This window comes from Hypanus sabinus, unplaced genomic scaffold, assembly GCF_030144855.1.
Source record: "Hypanus sabinus isolate sHypSab1 unplaced genomic scaffold, sHypSab1.hap1 scaffold_608, whole genome shotgun sequence".
Classification (NCBI taxonomy): domain Eukaryota; kingdom Metazoa; phylum Chordata; class Chondrichthyes; order Myliobatiformes; family Dasyatidae; genus Hypanus; species Hypanus sabinus.
The window spans coordinates 139,679-160,576 of NW_026781464.1; the positions used below are offsets into that span (position 1 = coordinate 139,679).

At 42.7% G+C, this 20,898-nt stretch overlaps 1 long non-coding RNA gene across 2 annotated transcripts in view; it reads right to left on the bottom strand.

The window, feature by feature from the left end:
- The window catches only part of LOC132389590 (uncharacterized), a 53,992-nt gene that overhangs the window by 15,539 nt on the left and 17,555 nt on the right, over positions 1–20,898 (bottom strand). For both annotated transcript variants that reach the window (XR_009510602.1, XR_009510601.1), the window contains exon 3: positions 5,302–5,371. This is a non-coding gene — a long non-coding RNA (uncharacterized LOC132389590). The remainder of the gene's footprint in view (positions 1–5,301; positions 5,372–20,898) is intronic.

Below are 20,898 nucleotides of genomic sequence, written 5' to 3' on the forward strand. Positions count from 1 at the left end.
AAGGAACGCTGAGGTGGAGTGGGCGGAAGAAGCACAGGATATTCATTTCTTGAATTTGAAGAAATCAATGTTCATGCCGTCGAGATTGGAGGCTACACAATCGGAATATGAGTCGTTGCTCATTCAACCTATACTTGGCCTCATCGCAGCAGGAGAGGAGGCCATAGTCAGACATGCTGTTGATGGCCCTCCGCTGGTCAGGTTCGACCATGGATATTGTACCTTCGCGGATGAAAGTCAATATGCAAGTCAGGGTAGTACGATACATAAAGCAAGCTGTTGCCCATGCAGGGGTGAATGCTCTCCACGCAGCTGATGATTCCAGACCAATGGTCAAGACCGATGCAGTCAGGCACCAGAGGTGTCTCAGAATTAGCGGTGTGCATCGAAGTAGGGATGACCGTCTCTAATGACATTTGAAATATTTCTGTCACAGCCCAAGCTGTATCGACACTAACTTCCCTCAAGGTCCTAGGGGAAATCCTGACAGGACCCGAAGGCTTTTGCCATTTTATATTCGTTAAAAGCGCCAGTACTTCCTCTTTTTTAGTCATCATACTTTCCACAACTACTATACTTGTTTCCTTTATCTTACACGATACAATATCCTTCTCCTTATTGAATACCGAAGAAAATAAATTGTTCAAAATCGACCCCATCTCTTTTGGCTCCACATATAGCTGTCCACTCTGATTCTCTAAGGGACCAATTTTCTCCCTTACTATCCTTTTGCTATTGATATAACTGTAGAAACCTTTAGGATTTATTTTCACCATACTTGCCAAAGCAACCTCGTATCTTCTTTTAGCTTTTCTATTTTCTTCCTTAAGATTTATTTATATTCTTTATATTCCTCAAACTCGTCATTTACACCATGCTGCCTATATTTATTATAGACCTTTCTCTTTTTCGAAATAATCTTCCAATGTCCCTTGAAAACCATGGCTCTCTCAAACATCTCACACTCTCTCATACCCGGACTCCAGCACCATCAATACTGGTTCCAAAGACCATGGAATGGCCCCGCCGTCGATCTCGGCTGCCACAGCAACCCAGGGCATATTCAAAATCCGGACTCCAGCATCATCAATGCCAGTTCCAACGACCATGGACACCTTCAACGCGATTGCGCAGTCCCCAACTGCGACTCCAGCCTTGAACACCAGGCTGGGTCTTCACGTGCAGCGGTTGTGACTCCTGTCTGACCTTCCCCAAGCACCACTCTGCAATCTCCTCTCCCTCAATCCAATCGTCAGCTCCTGGACCCTCAGAGGCTCCACCTTCCTCTCACCCTAATCCTCCCCTCTCCACCGACTTCACCAGCCTCTCACCGTGATCCCATCTCTCACCCGTGCCGGGTATTTACCATCCCCTCCGACATTCAACTCTCTGAGGCAGAGTGTTCTGTCCTCAGTAAAGACCTCATCTTTGTGCTCCTTCGCCCAAACCTCAGCGAGTTCGACGTACGCCATGATGCTGAACTTTTCTTCCGCCGGCTCCGTCTACGAGCCTAATTCTTCGGCAAGGACTCCCACCCCCACCGATGACCCGTCTTCAACCAAACTCCTCTTCATGGACACCCCGCTCTGGTCTTCTGCCTGCTCTGGATCTCTTTATTGCTAGCTGCTGACGGAACATCAACCATCTGGACTTCACCGCACCTTGTTCCACTTCCAACCTCACTTCTTCCGAACACTCTGCTCTCCGCTCCAACCCCAAACTCAGTATCAAGCCCGTTGATAAGGGGGCGCTGTTGTCGCCTAGTGTACTGACATCTACATGGCCGAGGCACAGCGACAACTCACTGATACCTCCTCTTACTTACGGCTCGATCATGACCCTACTAAGGAGCACCAGGCCACTGTCTCCCACACCATCACCAACCTTGTCAGCTCAGGGGAGCTCCTATCCCCTGACACCAATCTCATAGTTCCCACACCCCGTACTTCCCGTCTCAGCCTCCTGCACAAGATCCACAAACCTGCCTGTCCAGGTAGACCTATTGTCTCAGCTTGCTTCTGCCCGACCGGACTCATTTCTGCGTATCCTGACACTGTTTTATCCAACCTTGTTCAATCCCTTCCCACCTATGTTCGTGACACTTCTCATGTTCTGAATTTTTTCAGTGATTTTTAGTTCTATTGCCCCCCACTGCTTTATTTTCGCCATAGACGTGCAGTCCCTATATACCTCCATCCCCCACCAAGAAGGTCTTAAAGCTCTCCGATTATTTTTGGATTCCAGACCAAACCAATTCCCGTCTATCACCACTCAACTCCGTCTAGAGGAATTCGTTCTCACTCTCAATAATTTGTCCTTTGGCTCCTCCCACTTCCTCCATACCAAAGGTGCAGCCAGGGGCACCCGCATGGGTCCCATCTACGTCAGCCTTTCTGTTGGCTTTGTGGAGCAGTCCATGTTCCAAGCCTATACGAGTATCTGCCCCCCTCTTTTCCTTCGCTACATCGACGACTGCATTGGTGCTGTTTTCTGCACGCATGCTGAACACGTTGATTTCATTAACTTTCCCTCCAACTTCCATCCTGTTCTCAAATTTACCTGGTCCATTTCCGACACCTCCCTCCCCTTTCTTAATCTTCCTGTCTCCATCTCTGGAGACGGCTTATCTACACATATCTTCTATAAGCCGACTGAATCTCACAGCTACCTGGACTATTTGAATTCCCACCATGTCTCTTGCAAAAATGTCATCCCCTCTTCGCAATTCCTGCGTATCCGCCGCATCTGCTCTCGGGATGAGGCTTTTCATTCCAGGACGATGAAGATGTCTTCCTTTTTCTATATACCGTCTGGGCAGCATCCAACTTGATGGCATGAACATTGACTTCTCTAACTTTCGTTAATGCCCCTCGCCTTCTTACCCTAGCCCTGATTTAGTTATTCCCACCCCCCCCGCCACTTTTTGTTCTCTCTCTGTCCATCACGCTGCCTGTTCTCCATCTCACTCTGGTGTTCCTCTCCACCTTTCTTTCTCCCTAGGCCTCCCGATCCATGTTCCTTTCCCTTCTCCAGCCCTGTATCCCTTTTGCCAATCAACTCTCTAGCTTTTTGCTTCAACCCACCCGCTCAGGTCTTTTCTTATATTTTTGCATTCCCCCCTCCACCTCCTATTTTCAAATCACTATCTTTTCTTTCAGTTAGTCCTGACGAATGGTCTCGGCCCGAAACATCGACAATGCTTCTTTCTATACATGCTGCCTGGCCTTCTGCGTTCCACCTTCATCTTGTGTGTGTTTCTCGAATTAGCAGCATCTGCAGATTTCCTTGTGTTTACATTGATTTCTTACAATTTTAAAGGTAAGGTTGCTATTAATTGATACCAAATTATTCAAAGGAAAATGTTCATTCTTATGAAAATTTATTTTATGTCCTGAAAACTGGCAAAAACAGGAGAATGAAGGAAGTACGAAAGGTAATGAAGTCTTAACATTAAAAATATAAAGCAAAAGGTCATCGGCATAATGCAAAAGTTCTAAAGAAAGGACATATTTGACACAGCTTTGTGGACCAAGGAGCCTGTATTGTGCTGTTGCAATTCTATGTTCTCTATATTCCTATTCTACCTGTTTCCTCAACACTACATGCCCTTCCACGAATCTTTCTAACATCTGAAACTTGGCAACACAACCATCTATTCTATCATTTAAGTCATTATATACAGCAAAAAAAAAAAGAAGTGATCCCAACACCGACCACTGCGGAACACCACTGGCCACTGGCAGGTAACCGGAAAAGGAGCATTTTATTCCCAATTGCTGCCTCTTACCAATCAGCCAATGACCTAACAATGTTAATAACATTCTAGTAATAACGTGGGCTCTTACTTTGGTAATCAGCCATCTGTGTGGTAACTTGTCAAAGGCCTTCCTAACGTCCAGATAAACAAAATCTGCTGCATCCCATGTATCTATCCTACTTGTATTCTCCTCAAAGAATTCCAACAGGAAGACGTGAATTATTCAAAGAGTAAATAAATAGACTAAGCTCAGAGATAGTGCTTAGCCGATGACGAATTATTTTGACACAACTAAAGCATCCATTTATCACTGACTGAAGAGTCGTGGAAGATTGAAGATTGTCACCATCCAGACTTTAGGTGATCCTAACCCTCTGTGCAATTCCCAATCTACAATACAAGGTCAGCAATATTCATTTGTTACTGAAAGCTTGGAGCCATAAACATGGAATAAAATAAACATTTAATATTGAATCGGATAGAAAACCTGATTCATAAAGGTTTGGATACAGGAGGAAGTGGTTTATGATGAATGTTAAATTGTGCCAATGCTTAAAATAAGGGATAGCAAAAAATAAAGGCCTGAAAGAGGACCACAAGCTTTAGGTTTGGAGGCCATTGTGCCTCAATGACCCTGAGTTCTATGTTGTCTGGAGACACGGGCTTCCGCTTTGGCTCTCGGCAGTATCAGCCGTACCAAATAGGTTAAAAAGTAGAGGCCAGGCTAAGAGAGGTCCACGGGTCTGGGCGTTCAGCCAAGGAATAACAACTCTGACTGGTAAGACCAAACTGCTCCAGAAACAGCAATGAAGAATTATTCTAGATCTGAGTGTAATGCTTCTCCTCAGTCTCCACGTGGGATGTGTACTGGACTGCACTGAAACCCAAGAGGAAGCTACTGACATGGTGAAGAAAGCCCTGACCACGGCCAGAGAAGAAAGACATTTATTTCTGCCCTAACTGTCAGTAGTGTAATTGGCAGAAAATATAAATAAAATAGTTGCACTTGGACTTTTAGCATTTTTCATTCTCAAATTATAACAGCTCAGAAGTGGTAGTCGGATGCAGCAAATTGAAGTACTTTATTACACAGAAGGAAACAACTCCAATGTCATGATGAACATCCTCTTATCATTAGTCGTGTGCTCTGAATCATTCACCAGGAAATGCTGATGGATATTTGCCATACACACACATACTCATTGCAGAAATCAAAATCATATTTCTGGAGGTGTATTTCCTCAGCATCAGCTTGGCCTACAATTGAGACTAGATACAATTGGAAAGGAAGCTGAAATGTTTTCTCTGGAACACCAGAGACTGAGGCGGGATCAGATAAAAGTTTATAAGATTAAAAGAGGCACAGATAGATTAGACGGGGAGTATCTGTTTCCCGGGGTTGAAATGTCAAATACCAAAGGGTAGGCATCTAGAGTGAGAAGGCATGGGTTCAAAGGGCACATGAGAGGTAGGCTTTTGACTCAGAGAGTTGTGGATGACTGGAATGCATTGTTCTTACGAGCTCTTAACAGATCTTTACTTACCAAACGGTTGCATGCTGTGTTCTGGACAGCTATGTGGGAATATGCATCTCAGACTTTCGCACATATTTTCCTGTGAATTGACAAGAAACAAAGAACAGTGAATTCAGCTTGCAGCTCCGTTATCTCAGACTATTGAATTTGTTGCCCATGGAAGAATTCCACAGCATGCTTTCTGGAGTGCTGTTGCACTGAAAAGGGTTCAGGTATGAGGACAGGTGACAGAAAATAGTTGAGAGAATAACACACCCCAATCCTCATGGAGGGATCAGAAATTAAATGAGGGAGCTAAGTTCCTGGGTGTGAATATATCCGAGGACCTAACCTGGACCCAACATATTTATGCTGTTGTAAAGAAGGTATTTCGGCGGCTATATTTCAATAGAAATTTGAGTAGATTTTGAATGTCACCAAAAACGCTATACTTTCTTGGAAGCTTGACAAAATTTGACATGTTAGCTGAAACATTTACAAATTTCCACAGATGTATGTTAGAGAGTATATTGACTGGTTTTCTCGTGGCCTGATATGGAAACATCAATGCCATTGTACGGAAAAGCCTGTCAGTAGTAGTAAATATGACCCAGTCCGTCATTGGTAAACCAAACCCACTAATCCCTCCTACCTAAACCATGTCCAAATCCCTCCATCTTCCTGCATCAGATCACCTCTCAGTCTCTGGAGTTGCAGTGAAAACAACTATTTTATTACCCCTCTTGTGATAGTACACACCCTTTAACTGAGGCAGCATCCTGGTAAACATACTCTGCACCCTCTACAGAGCCTCCACATCCTTCCAAGTGTGGGGCCACCAGAACTTTATGCAGTGATCCTGACGTGGCCCAACGAGAGTTTTACCAAGTGGGAACATGAATTTTGAACTCAATACCTCGACAAATAAATGAAAGCATTCTGTAAGCTTCTCTGAAGCAACATATCAACCTGTGTAGCTACATTCAACTAGCAATGAATGGGGATGCCATGATCTCTGCTCAGCAACACTCTAAAAGACCTTGTCCATAACAGCGTTCTGTCTCTTTGCATTTGCCCTGCAGAGTTGCAGTTCCTCACATTTCTCTGGGTCAAATTCCATCTGCCATTTCTCAGCCTATATCTGCAACTGATCTATATTTTGTTGTATTTATTGCCACTCCCTTGTACTATCCACAGCTCCGTCAATCCTGGTATCATCTGCTAATTTACTAACGAATCCATCTACATTTTCATCCAGGACATCTAGAGACATTACAAGCAGCAGAGGTCCCATAATAGATCGCTGTGAAACTCCACTAATCGAAGACCTCCAGCTCCAATGTTTTCCTTCAACCACTCCTCCTGTCTCTTATGCGAAAGCCAGTACTGACTCCAAACAGCCAATTCCCTGCCAACCACATGCATCTGAATTTTCCGGATTACCATCCAAAAAGACTTTGCCCAGCGCCTGAGTAAAATCAATGTAGATACACGCACTGCCTACCCTTATCAAGCTCTATGTAAATAGCTTCTATTTGGATAAACAAGTTTGCCAAGAATAATCAATTGAAGGTGACCATGAACAAACAGGTCCTGACTCAGTGTCGTCAGTTGGGGGTCGTATGTGCGCACTGTCCCTGGGATCAAATCCACATATTTAGACATCAAAGTTAACACTATTGCTGCCAGAAGAAGTGAGAAACAAGATACACTTAAACATCATCCATAACATTTCCAATCTGTTGAACCCATTTCCCTGCAATTTAGTGAAAGACTGTCTATAGCCGTAGTTATGTGTCTTGTCAGGACCTCAGTCCGAGCATGATTCAGCTGTACCCTGTCCAATCAAATCATCTCCATTCCTCCCCAAAAGTGGGACCAAAGTATCATGAATATCAGCAATCTTCCTCCAGTCTTTGAGGCACACTTTTAACTCCCTAATCTAATTGATCCTGTAACAAGCGCACGCACTTTACATAACAATGCAGAGTATATTAACCTTTTGATTCTGATTCCTATATTTATTTCTTAGCTGCTTAGCAGTCACTTTTCAGTGGTTAACCTATTTGCTGGACTCACCTGGACCAGGACCACTGATCATTTTTTTTCTCCCACCCCAAATTCCTCCGCAGTTCAGATGTGATGCCCCAAATCTATTATTTACTTATTTATTGAGATGCAAGATGGAACAAGGACTTCCATCCCCTCAAGCTGCGCCACCTAGTAAACCAAGGTACAAGCTGTGTAATCACAGGACAATTTGTAATGATCAATTCCCAAGCCTATCGGTCTTTGAACCGTGAAAAGAAACTCGATCAGTCGGGAATATCCCAAGCTTTCCACTCAGTGGATGTAAAGAGACTCCGAGCATGATGGGACTGGAATTGTTCTCCAAACTCCGGAACGTCCCAGTCGCCCCACTCTTTGAGAAATGTGAAAGGCAGAAGATAGGAAAGAAGGGGCCAGATAATCAGACTTTAGTGGTAGGGACGATGTTGGAGTTGATTGTAAAGGATGTGGTTTAGGGATTCTGGGAGGCACGAATAGCTTGTCGGAGGCATGGTTTCCTTGAGAAAACCATGCCTGACTAATCTGTTGGAATTCTTTGAAGAAAGAAAAAAATAAGATAGACAAATATGTTGATGTTGTGTCGATATAGATAAGTTGATGTTGTGGACATAGATTTTCAGAAGGCTTTTCACAAGCTGCCACACATAAGGCTGTTTAACAAACTATAAACCCATGGTATTATTGAAAAGATACCAGCACGGATTCAAGAAGTGCTGCTTACCAGGAGGAAAAGAGCGGGGAGAATGGGATCCTTTTCTGATTCATTACCTTGACTATTGGTGTTCCTCATGGCTTTGTGTTGTGACCAATTTTTTTTTATTATATGAGAATGATTTGAATGATGGGATTGATGGACCTGATGGAATTGATGGCCTTGTTGCAAAGTTTGCAGACGATACAAAGTTAAGTGAATCGGCAGTAGATTTGAAAGAATAGGGAAGATACAGAAGAATTCGACACATTAAGGGAATGGTCAAATAAGTGGCAGATGAATCCAATGTTGAGAGGTTTATGGTTGTAAACTTTGTTAGAAGAAATGAAAGTTTTACTGCTTTCTAAATGGAAATAAAACATAAAAATCTGAAGTGCAAAAGCATTTGGGATTCCTGTGCAGCATTTGAAAACTTAATTTGTTGGTTGATTCTGTGGTCAGGAAGGTAAATGCCGTGTAAAATTTTATTTCAAGAGAATCAGAATATAAAACCGAGGATTGAATGTCTTGTAATATGAAGAGCATTTAGAACATAGAACATGGAAAACTTCCTGCACAATGCAGGTCCTTTGGCCCACAATGGTTTACCGAACATTTTTTTGAATTTTGAATTTACCCCGGATTACACATAGCCCTCTATTTTTTCTAAACTCCATGTTCCATCCCAGGAGTCTCTTCAAATACCCTATTGTATCCTCCTGCACCATTCCACAAACTCATCACTCACTGCTTAAAATACGTACCCCTGACATCTCCTCTGTATCTACTTCCAAACACCTTCAAAATGTGCCCTCACACATTAGCCTTTTCAGCCCTGGGATAAGACCTCTGACTATCTGCACAAACAAAGCCCCTGATCATCTTATACACCTCTATTATGTCACCACCCATCCTTCGTTGCTCTGAGAAGAAAAGGACAAGATCATTCAATCTATTCTCAATGGGCATGCTCCTCACTACCGGGACCATCCTCGTAAATCTCCTCTGCACCCTCTCTGTAGTCTCCACATTCTTCCTTTTGTGCAGCGACCAGAACTGGACACAGTATTCCAAGTGGGGTCTGACAGGGGTACTATATAGCTGCAATATTAACCTCTCGGCTCTTGATCTCAATCCCACAGTTGGTGAAGGCCAATGCACCGTATGTCTCATCAACCACAGTCAACCTGAACAGCAGCTTTGAGTGTCCTATGGACTTGGACCCCAAGATCCCTCTGTTCCTCCACACTGCCAAGAATTTTACTATTAATACTATATTCTGACATCATAATTCACCTACCAAAATGAACCACCTCACATTATCTTTGTTGAACTCCATCTGCCAACTCTCAGCCCAGTTTTGCACCATATCAATGTTCTGCTGTGATATCTGACAGCTTTCCACACTATCCACAACACGCCCAACCTCTGTGACATCAGCAAATTTACTAAATCCTCTTCCACTTCCTCATCTAGACCATTTATAAAAATCAGAATGAGAAGGGCGTCTAGAACAGGTCCCTGAGGCACACGACTGGTCGCCGAACTCTATGCAGAATATGACTCGTTTAAAATCACACTTTTCCATCTGTGGGCAAGCTAGTTCTGGATGCTCAAAGCAATGTCCCTTGGATCCCATGCCTGCTTAGTTTCTCCATAAGCTTTCCATGGGATATCATATGAATTGCATTACTAAAGTCCATATACACTAAATTTTCCGCTCTACCTTAATCAATATATTTAGTTACATCCTCAAAAAATTCAATCAGACTCGTAAGGCACAACCTTCTTTGACAAAGCCATGCTTTTAATTTATAATCATATTATACCTCTCCATATGTTTATAAATTCGACCTCACGGGATCTCTCCACCAAAGTACTAACCATCAACTGAAGTAAGACTCACTGGTCTTCAATTTCCCGGGCTAACTCTGCTTCCTTTGTTGAATAATGGAACAAGATCTGCAACACTCCAATCCTCCGGAACTACTTCTGTCCCCATTCATGAAGCAAATATCATTGCCATGGGCTCCACCCCTCGCCTTCCACAGTCGCCTGTGTTCCATTCACACGTATCCCCCGGCACTCTTTATTGGTCCTATTCTCTCACGTCTTATCCCCTTGCTATTCCTGTCCTTGTAGAATGCCTTGGGGTTTTCCTTTATCCTGCTCATCAATCCTTCACCTGGCCGCTTCTGGCCTCAATCTTCTAGATCTCAATCATTATCTAGTCTTTCGCACCTTTCATGAGCTTTTGCTCTCCTCTTGATTAGAGTTACAACAGCATTTGTACCCCATGGTTCCTGTCCCGTACCATCCTCTCCCTGTCTCATTAGAACACATCTCTTCAGGAATCCACACAAACATCCACTGAACATTTACCACATTTCTGCCATACATTTCCTGATAACATCTGCTCCCAATTCAAGCTTCCACGTTCCTACCGGATAGCATGATATTTCCCCCTACTCTTATTAAACGTTTTCCTAACTTATCTGTTCCTATCTCTCTCCAATGTTATGGTAAAGGAGATAGAATTGTGATTTCTATCTCCAAAATGCTCTACAACTGAGAGACCTGACACCTGACTAGGTTCATTTCCCAATACTCGATCAAGTACAGCCTCTCCTCATGTAGGCTTATCATCATATTTTGGCAAGAAACTTTCCTGAACCCGCCTAACAATGCCACTCCATCTGAACCCCTTGCTCGATGGAGATGCTAATTAACATTTGGGAAATTAAAATCGCCCACTAAGTCAACCCTGTTATTATTGCATCTTTGATGTCCCTGTCATCTGAGTCACAGGGGCAGACTCTGTGTCAGAAGTGCCACCATAGTTGCTTCCCCCATAGACTGTCTCCCCCAACAGTACTCTGCATTGTTTTCAAAGCATTTTCATAGCACCAGACATGTTAGACTGCCACCAACATAATAGTACCCTCACCCCATAACCAACATTTCTACTTCATATCCAAGATCCACAAACCCGCCTGGTTCAATGAATTTCTCCCAGAGCCATGAACAGTGAGATCTCTTCCTAAAGGTAAATGCCTTTTCAAAATACACTTGGCCTCTGTTTGTTAACCCTGATTTTTCCAGAGCCCAATTTATACTCAAAAGTATCAGAGGCAAAGTGGATCTACCTCAGCCTGCACAGGTGAATTTGACTTTCCTCCACTTCTGTAATTTGTGCATTGTTAACCTGCACCGACAAACACACTAGCTCAACAGGTTCAGTAATTCAAGTTCAAGTACAGACAACCAAATAAAGAAATGTTCCTCCAAACCATGGTGCACTCAGAAAACATATACCCACAAAGCACAGCACATAAAACACACCATTGTCACAAATAAATGGCTAAAATAAAATTCACAATACATGCAGTGGGCAGCACGGGTGAATTGTAAAGAGTAAACAGTAAACAATAAACAGCTCACATTGCTCGTGATGAGACCTTGGTGGTGCGAGGATATTTATTAGGTTCTCAGCCTGAGGGAAGAAGCTGTTACCCAGTCTGGCAGTCGTAGACTTGATGCTCCAGCATTTAATTCCTAAAGATTGTGGGTGTCAAAGAGATTGGCGGATGTGTGGTACGAGACCTGAACAAATTCAACTTCGTTATTTCACGAATGCTGCCCTCAAACGTTGTTAACATTCATTCTGTCTTTGTTCCTTGAGCGTATCCTGTCAACCAGCGAGTCCAGAATTATTGTTGTCATGGAGAATGGCTGGGAACAGAAGCAGTTCTTGCAGTCTCCATTTCTCTAAGTTCATCTTTCTCCCTCTATGATACGTCAGTCTTCCATCAGCTGAATAACAGAACTGAGCAGCAACAAGATAAGCAAGGCCACATGGTCGACAGGCACCAGTAGAACACACAAAGGGTGAAATATACATTGATCAATTTGTACTTTTTACGACTGCACATAAAATATATTGGAATACGATGCACTGTTTCGATGTAAGTGAACAATTGGTGAGGTGTAGAAGAGGATATTTTAGGTCCGAATGTAAATGTCTGGGTCAATACGAGTGGCATTCAGATCTGTCACTGAAAGGGTAGCGATGAGCGTACTGGAAATATAGGTGCAGCAGATAAACACCAGTAACATTTTTAAACCTGATGTGGATGTAAGGCAAAGAACACCATGAATCTATCAAGTTCAGACAGTGACCAGCCTCTGATCTCTGCTGGATAGTGGAACAGGTTTAGTAGTCCCACAGGAAACACTGAGATTCTAAAGTGTTTGAGATTATCACTCATCATTCACTCAAAATCTACATTATGCAAGCTGTCCTCTTACTACAATTGTTCTCTGGAGAACCTCTCAGCATGGCCTACGACAATTCATCTGGGTATGTTTCCATCTTGGCCCACAGACACTTCATAACGCCAGTCCATGGGGTTAATTCAGTATTAAGCCCGAAAGCTGAGTGCTGCTTACTATATATAAAGTCACACTCGATAACGGAGTCAGCTCACAGGGGAGCTGGAAGCACTAGTGACAGTAGATCAGTTTGTCAATTGATCCTCTGCACTGGTTTGCCAGCTGACTGCACATCAGCTGGACTCGAAGAGCACAGGGCCAGTTCCAGAGCGAGCTGCTGCTCTGCTGACATCGGCAATCAATGAGGAGCTTTTTCCACAAACTCAGTGTTAAAGATTCATCGGCTGAAAACACATGTCCACTATTACAAAAAGAAAATAATCTGAACTACTTAATAAAATAGATTTGGAGAAATATACTGCACAGAAAACAGGCACTTCGGCCAAACACATCCACGCTGAGCAAGTTACCTGAATGAGCTTCTTATTTGCCCTCAATGACCCTCTAAACCTTTCTAATCAATGCACATGTCCAAATGTCTTCTAAATGGTAAAAACATGTCTATTAACTTAGTTTGTACTTAGTAAATCTGAGATGAATTTAGCCAGGGGATTTCCCAGCTTGTGAACTGGGAAGATCTGTGAAATGTCACTCTCTCTTTTTGGACTCTATGGAAAGTCTATGGTGGAGCACAGGGGCCGTCGGCTGAGTCCAATGCAGGATTTACAGTTGTCCAGTTATGGGGATTTCCCTCCACAGATACGTATTAGTCGCAATTAGAGATCAGACTTGACATCTATTGCACAAAGACCAGCTCGTTCAATTCATACAAAGTCTGCAGGGTAACATAGTATTCCTCAGCTGACGAGAAATAAATCTCAATAATTTATTCACGATGCCCGATGACCTACCTTTTTCCCTTCAGGAGCTGGGGTTTGGATTCAAAGATATTAAGTGGTGTAAAGTGCTGACCACTGATTTGCTACGTGGAAGTGGGTGAGATGATTCTGCATTGACAGAAAAGCTGACGTCATCCTGTTACGTATTCCGGCAACAATGAATATATGTTCGGCAAGGGGTTCTGTATAACAAATAACACGTTTATTAAACACAGAAAACAAACCCCCCAAAAGTAAACAAACACTAACGTAACCGGAAACAGCTGCTGTGCGGCAGCTCAAACAGTCCTTAAAGCGATATTGCAAAAAGAGTTCTTTAAAGTAGTATTGCCAAAAGTTCGATATGCTCACAGTTCAGCTAAAAGGAGAGACTTTATAAGACTATTTAAATTTTCTTTCACGTCGCTTCACTTCGATACCCGATGTCGAACTTCTCCCACGACGAATTTACAAAACGGAACGGCTTAAAGGCACTGACCTTTCCTTTATCGCACTGTCCTCAATCTCCTGCTTTCCCGCAGAGATTAACACGTGAACAGTCCACGAAATCCTTTCGAATAAGGATTAAATAAGGTCGAACCCGTTTCACCGTCGAAGTAGATCCTCCTCGATCTTCGATCTTCACTCTCCACTGATTTCGGAACTAGCAGTATTTCAAGAACCTGCTGGCAATGATCTTTTAAACTTTTGGCATTTGATAAAACTTCACCCTTCAGCTAAACTGCGTCATCCCATTAAATCACGCAGTGGCATGAAATCAACTTGACAAATCCAGCCACGAGCTGTCCCTCCTCACAGGGTGGAGTCTTCCTTTTATAACCAGTTAAAAAAAAAACTGTCACATGATCTCTACTGGTGGGAAACTGACGTTATTTCACCATCACAAGACCATTACCTCAAGTCCAGTACAGCTTCAACCCCTGTCAAGTGACAAGGGCACCACTGTCATGTCACGAGTACGTAACCATCCATTCAGGGAATATACTGTTTTTAACTTTCCATTTGTTTTACAGTACCCAGTGAAAAGCATCCACTTCATGTGACAGAAGCCATAACAGATCATAAGTCTGTTGGTTATTCAAACTCTATCTGGAGACCTAATAGAGAAATCCCATCCTTACCCATTCTGGTTTTTCTTCACTCTCATCCCTACATCTAGACTCCTGACAAGCTCCTGGAGACTTGATACTATCAAAAGGCTTGTCAGGACGGGGACAGGATTGGACCCAAATGCAGAACGCAGGCACTGAAGTACTAGGGGTAGGACAGGATGGGGATGCCATGGCATGCAGGGGCTTATGCAGGCGGGGCTGGATCCCCGATTTCGTGATAGGGCAGGAGGATCCCAGAGCTCGTGGCGGGCCGCATGGATCCCGGGCAGGGCCACCTCCCAGGCTAAAAACACGGAGGCATCTGCAAGGAGCGGACAACTGGGCAGGTGCGGGGCACAACCCTTAGTGAGTAATGGGTGGAAAGGGCAGAATCCCCACCGGGCAGCGGCAGTCCAGCCAGGCCTGCCCGAGGGAGGCAGGGAATCAGAAGAAAGCTGGGTCCAGGGAGAGCTGTAGGGCTACCGTGATACACCGGTTTATTGGGAAGGGCAACCGACAGCGTGACAGCGCAGGCAAGGCGACTAAGGCGGAACAGCGGGACCAGCGCACACGAGAGAAGCAGTGGAACAAGACCAACCGGACAGAACAGATGCAGAAGAGGCCGGCAACCAGGGCAAAACAGGATTCCGAGCAGGCCGGCAACCAGGGAAAGAGCAGAATTCAGAGCCGGCAGCCCAGGTACAGATCGGGTAAAACCGGCTTCGGAGTAGGACAACCCACACCCAGGCTCAGTCCGCGAGTCCCTTATAAACACCTGCCCCCTATTAGGCGACAGCTGTCCCTCCTTAAGTCAAGACGATCCAATGGCTCCGGGTGACAGGAGGGCTGGCTGGAGGAAGAGAAGAATGCTTAGATTCATGGTACTTTGCTTCCACTATTGGGGAAGGATGGAGATGATTTGATTGGACAAGTTCCAGCTGAAACATGCTAGGTCTGAAGTCCTGACAAATCACATAACTAGGGCTGTGGACAGTATTTCACTAAATAGCAGGGAAGTCGGTTCAACAGATTGGAATTGGAATGTTTTTATTATTGCCATAGGTACCGCAATAGTGAATGTTTTTGCATGTGTACCCTTGAGACAAATCAAATCATATCGTTACACAGTGTAATGAGGTAGGATAAGGTAAAACATTAATAATGCAGAAGGTGTAGAATAATGTGCTGAATAATTACAATAGAATTAAGGAAAAGTATGGATGAAATAATAGCATCCATGACATCACTGACGAGCGCTGCCTCTAAAAGGCAGCATCCATCATGAAGGACCACCACCACCCAGGACATGCCTTCTTCCCATTTCTACCATCATGGAGGAGGTACAGGAGCCTGAAGGCACACACTCAATGGTTCAGCGACAGCCTCTTCCCATCTGACATCGGATTTCTTACTTATTTAACTTTTTTATACTATTTTTATAGAAACCTAACTGTGATTTACTGGTTTTATTATAATGTATTACGATGTACTTCTCGAGCATAACAAATTTCAAGACATATAGCAGTGATATTAAACCTAATTCTTTTTGTGAATATTAAAGAGGATACAAAGAGTACTTTTACAGATGTATAAACAGTAAAAGAGAGTGTAGAATGGATATTGGACCTCTGGGAAATGACACTGGAGAAGTTGTCAGATACACTGAAACGGCAGAGAACTGTACACGTACTTTGTGTCAGTGTCCAATGTTTTCCGACATGAAGAGCATGCCAGAAATTGAAGCCTGGGCGGCATCGAGTATAGTCCTTTTAATAAGGAGAAATTGCTTGGAGAGTTGTAAATCCTGACGGTGGATGGACAAGACACCACAGATTCGCAAAAAGAGGCTGAAGCGATTGTGGAGGCATTCATAGTGCAAGAATACTTAGTCAGGAATTGTTCCCCGTGACCGGGAAATCACAAATGTCACTCTACTCCTGAGGAACACAGGAAGGAAAAAGATAAGAAATTATTGGTTGCTTACCAAGATTGCAGTGGATGGTGCAATTTGAGAGTCCATGCTACGGATGTGGTATAAGTGCATCTTGGTTCTTACTTCTCCTAACAGTAAGAGTGTTCACTTTGATTTTGTAAATATGTGGATTTCATCTCCAGGCACAGTGAGTATATAAGATCCCCATTTGTAAACACTAAGATATGAACTGTTTGTTCATAGTCACAGTGCATTGATTACTCTTCACAAACATGTTTATCCAAATATTTGCGCAATTGCAAAATACTCCATTTGAGGTTTCTCCCCTCCCTGAATCACAATATATAGGGGACAACCACCGAAATCTGATACAGCAGGTCAACGAAAGCAACTTCGATTTCTTCGTTACAGGTAAATCTGAGTTTTCTGAGTCTTTCTGAAATTATTATTGTCAAGCATTAAATGGAGATGGCTTCATTGGTAAATTGGCAGATGATGAAACAATTGCTGGAGCTGTGGATAGTGTGGAGAACTGGCAATAAATTTAGCAAAATTTAGATCAATTGCAGATATAGGCTGGGAAATGGCAAATGGAAATTGACCCAGATAAATGTGACGAATTGCACCTCAGTAAGGCAAATGCAAGACAGAACACTGTTATGGGCAAGGTCCTTCGGTGTTGCTGAGCAGAGAGATCATGGCATCCTAGTTCATTGCTAGTTGTAAGTAGCTACACAAGTTGGTATGTTGTTTAGAAATAGGCTTACAACATGCTTGCATTTATTATTCGAATAATTTAGCTCAATAGTCATGTTCCTACTTTGTAAGACTCTCGTTGGGCCACATCTGGATGACTGCATACAGTTCTGGTCACCCCGCACTTGGAAGGATGTGGAGGCTTTGGAGAGGGTGAAGAATATGTTTACCAGGATGCTGCTTCATTTAGAGGGTGTGTGCTATCACAGGAGGCGTAATAAAATGTTGTTTCCACTGGAGCTCCAAAAGCTGAGGGGTGATCTGATAGAGGATTGCAGGAAGATGGAGGGTATGGACATGGTATAGGCAGGAAGGATTAGTGTTTGGGTGTTTTTGATTTGCTTTATAGCTAGTTCATCACAACAATGTGGCCCAAATGGCCTGGTGCTGTGCTGTACTCTTCATTGTTCTATGTTCTCAAAGCATTTTCACAGCAAACTGACATGTTTGACTGTTACTTTGTAGCTGTTGGTTAAATCCTTTGCAATTTACAACTTGCTATTTCTAAACCCAAGGTAAAGATTCCAATTAGAATTTTAAATCTCTCACAATATCATTAAACATGTTGGCTCCTAAACTACACAAGCAGCAATGACGTTAAATTAGTTTCGACATTCCATGTTCATGAGATGTTCTTCTGCACACCATTGATTTAACATGTCGTAATTTGAGTTACTAGCACCTTTCTGTCACCTTAAACAGTCTGACATATCACAGAAACAAATATTTTCACCCATAGAACTGCCAAAGATCAGATGACTTATCTTTAAACGCTGGAATCTCTTGTACATGAAAGTCGCTGAAGGTTCTGAGATTCTCAAACCACCCTGCCTGGCACATGTGATCAATCCATGGTCAAGGTCACTAAGATCTCATTTCTCTTCTATGCTGATGTTTGGTCTCAACAGCAAATGAATCTCTTGACCATTCCTGCATGCTTTTATGCATTAAGTTACATCGAAAATTTTGGATGATGAGATATCGGCACTAACAAGTGTAGTGGGATGTACGGGTGTCCATAATAAAGTGGCCACTGAATGTATTATGCTCTGATTGGGCTGTCCCGAACCATTTCTCTGTCATTGAGGTATTTTAGAAGTAGAGTTTCTGATAAATTGAAAAAAACAGCATCCAATCTCACTCATGCAGCAACGTTACGACAATGTGTTCGATAATGACACTGATAGAAAGGACAAGGACTGAACACCAGGGAGAACTTGCCCATCTTTTCCAAGGTACATGGAAATCACTCAAGAGGCTTTAGCATCTCTGCCTGGATTGCTTCAGAGCTGCATTGAAATAGCATCCTAGAATTTGAACTGTTCACAAGATTGGACCTTGAACCCATTCTATAGCCTCAAGGGAAGAATCACACCACCTGGTCACACTTGACACTGATACGAACTCAGCATAAAAACAACTTTAGGGAAATGGAAAACAATCAGCTCAGCAAAGGCAGCAGAACCGGAACTTGCAGCTCATACGGAATGGAATCTAAATTCATACTCTCTGTGATTAAAGAAGAGAATAGTAATTTTAATGTTATTCTATGTACAATTGAAGGGTGTTCTAAAGTAGTCTTCAAGGCTACCAGAGTCTGTACTTCTGCAGATAATCTATTACCTTCAGTGACAGGTATCTGATTGTACAAGACAATATGTGGGAACTGAATTCAGCACAGATATACTATAGCCTATTGTTGAACACACACAACTTAAACTACAAAAATACAGTATTGCCTTTAAAACTGATCTGATTTACTGTCCCAGCTATCCAACGATAAGTCATTCTTGTCATATAGAAGTATGTCTGTATTTACTTTACCTGTATTCTCAGTTTTCTGAAATATTCTACCTCTCAATTTGTAGTTTCCAAAAGTCATAGGAGCAGAATTAGGCCATTTAAACCCAAAGGGTTTGCCCCACCATTCCATTTTGGCTGATTTATTATCCCTCTCAACCCCATTTGCTTCCCCTGGTCAGGAACCTTTCACAAACATACTAATGAATAATCTATCAATTTCCACTTTACACATCCCCAATCACTTAGCTTCACAGCTGTCTGTGGCAAGCAATTCCACAGATTCACCACCTTCTGGCTTGAGAAATCCCTCTTCATCCCTGTTGTAAAGGGACATACTTCTACTCCAAGGCTGTACCATCTGGTCCCAAACTCCACCACCACAAAAGACATCCTCTCTACTTCAACTCTATCTAGGTCTTTCAATATCCATAAGCTTTCAATGTCCTTCTTTTCTCTTTACCAGAGCTATCAAAAGTGAGATACCATCCTCCAGATAATGGCCTTCCAAAAAACACTGGTCGTCCTGGTGTTTCTCCTGCTGCTTGTTAACACTGAGTTTTCCAAAGCTCAAATGTACAGACGTCTTGAACAAAGATTAAACAGTAATGCAGAGGGAATTTCTTCACAGGTAGGATTGTCTTACCTCCACTTCTTTAACAGTGTTCATTGTTGAAATTGCCTGCAATCCCAAAAATTGAACAGGTTCAGGAACTCAAGTTCAAATTCAATTTTCTTTACAGATATACAACCAAACGAAACAACATTCCTCTACAACGTGCTCCAACCACAGAACATTGATCGCACAAAGCACATAAAATAAATATTGTCAAAAATAAGTGAATAAAATATAATTCACAATGCATGCAGTGTGCAGCACATTAAAAAAAAAACAACTAACAGTAAAGAGCTCACTGTCTTGTGATGAGAGGTCGGGAGTGGCAGGGCATTCATTGGTTTTGTAACCTAATGAAAGAAGCTATTACCCAGTCTAGCAGTCATAGTCCTCAAGCTCCAGTACCTCCTTCCCGATGATTATAGGTCAAAGAGATTGGGTGATATGTGCCAGGGATCCTCAATGATGCTTTGGGATTTGACTAAATCAAATGTGTCAGATCATTAATATTCCAAACAACATTTTATTTAAAGTCAAACCTCTATTTTTTGATATAATGAACATACTGAAATGCAATAAAAAAACATTAATTTTTCCAAGTCAAATTGAGTTTATTCTTATCATAAATTCAGTGAGGTACGGATTCAGTACCAAGGAAAATTCGCATGCAGCAACATCACAAAGATGAAGGGACAGACAGCACACAGAATATAGATTATGCATTAGCTCTTCCTTAAGTCATGCCATATGCAATAAAGTCGAGTTGCCATCATGAGTATATATTTTCAGAAGTTAATTGGCTGGAATAGTAATGAATGGGAGATTGGTTTGACTAGACAAAATAGATGAATGTTACTTGAGGCAGGCATCCCCAACAGGGCTGAAAACAACGTCAATTACAATTTCCCACGAGAAGTTACTCACGGACAGTTATAGAAAATCGTGTTGGTCTTGCAATGAAAATGTTCCCATGATACTTCAGGGTTTATTCATCGAGAAGATACTTTGATTGATGCACCAGTTGGGTGGGAAGTGGACGGGGTAATATTTTGGTAATATTTTCTGAGGAGCTGATTGGTCAAACTAAATAGTGAGAACTGGTGCCGAATACTTTCCTGTGTTCAATGGTGGGTGAGGTTCACCAATGACGGACTGGGCCATATTTAGTACATATTACAGGCTTTTCCGTACAATGGCATTGATGCTTCCATATCAGGCCAAGATGAAACCAGTCAATAAACTCTCTAACAGACATCTGTAGAAATTTGTCAATGTTTCAGATAATAATTCAAATTTTGTCAAGCTTCCAAGAAAGCATAGCATTTTTGGTGACATTCCAAATCTCCTCAAATTCCGATTGAAATATACCCGCCGTCACACCTTCTTTACAGCTGTATCAATATGTTGGGTCCAGGTTAGCTCCTCGGACACACTGGCCC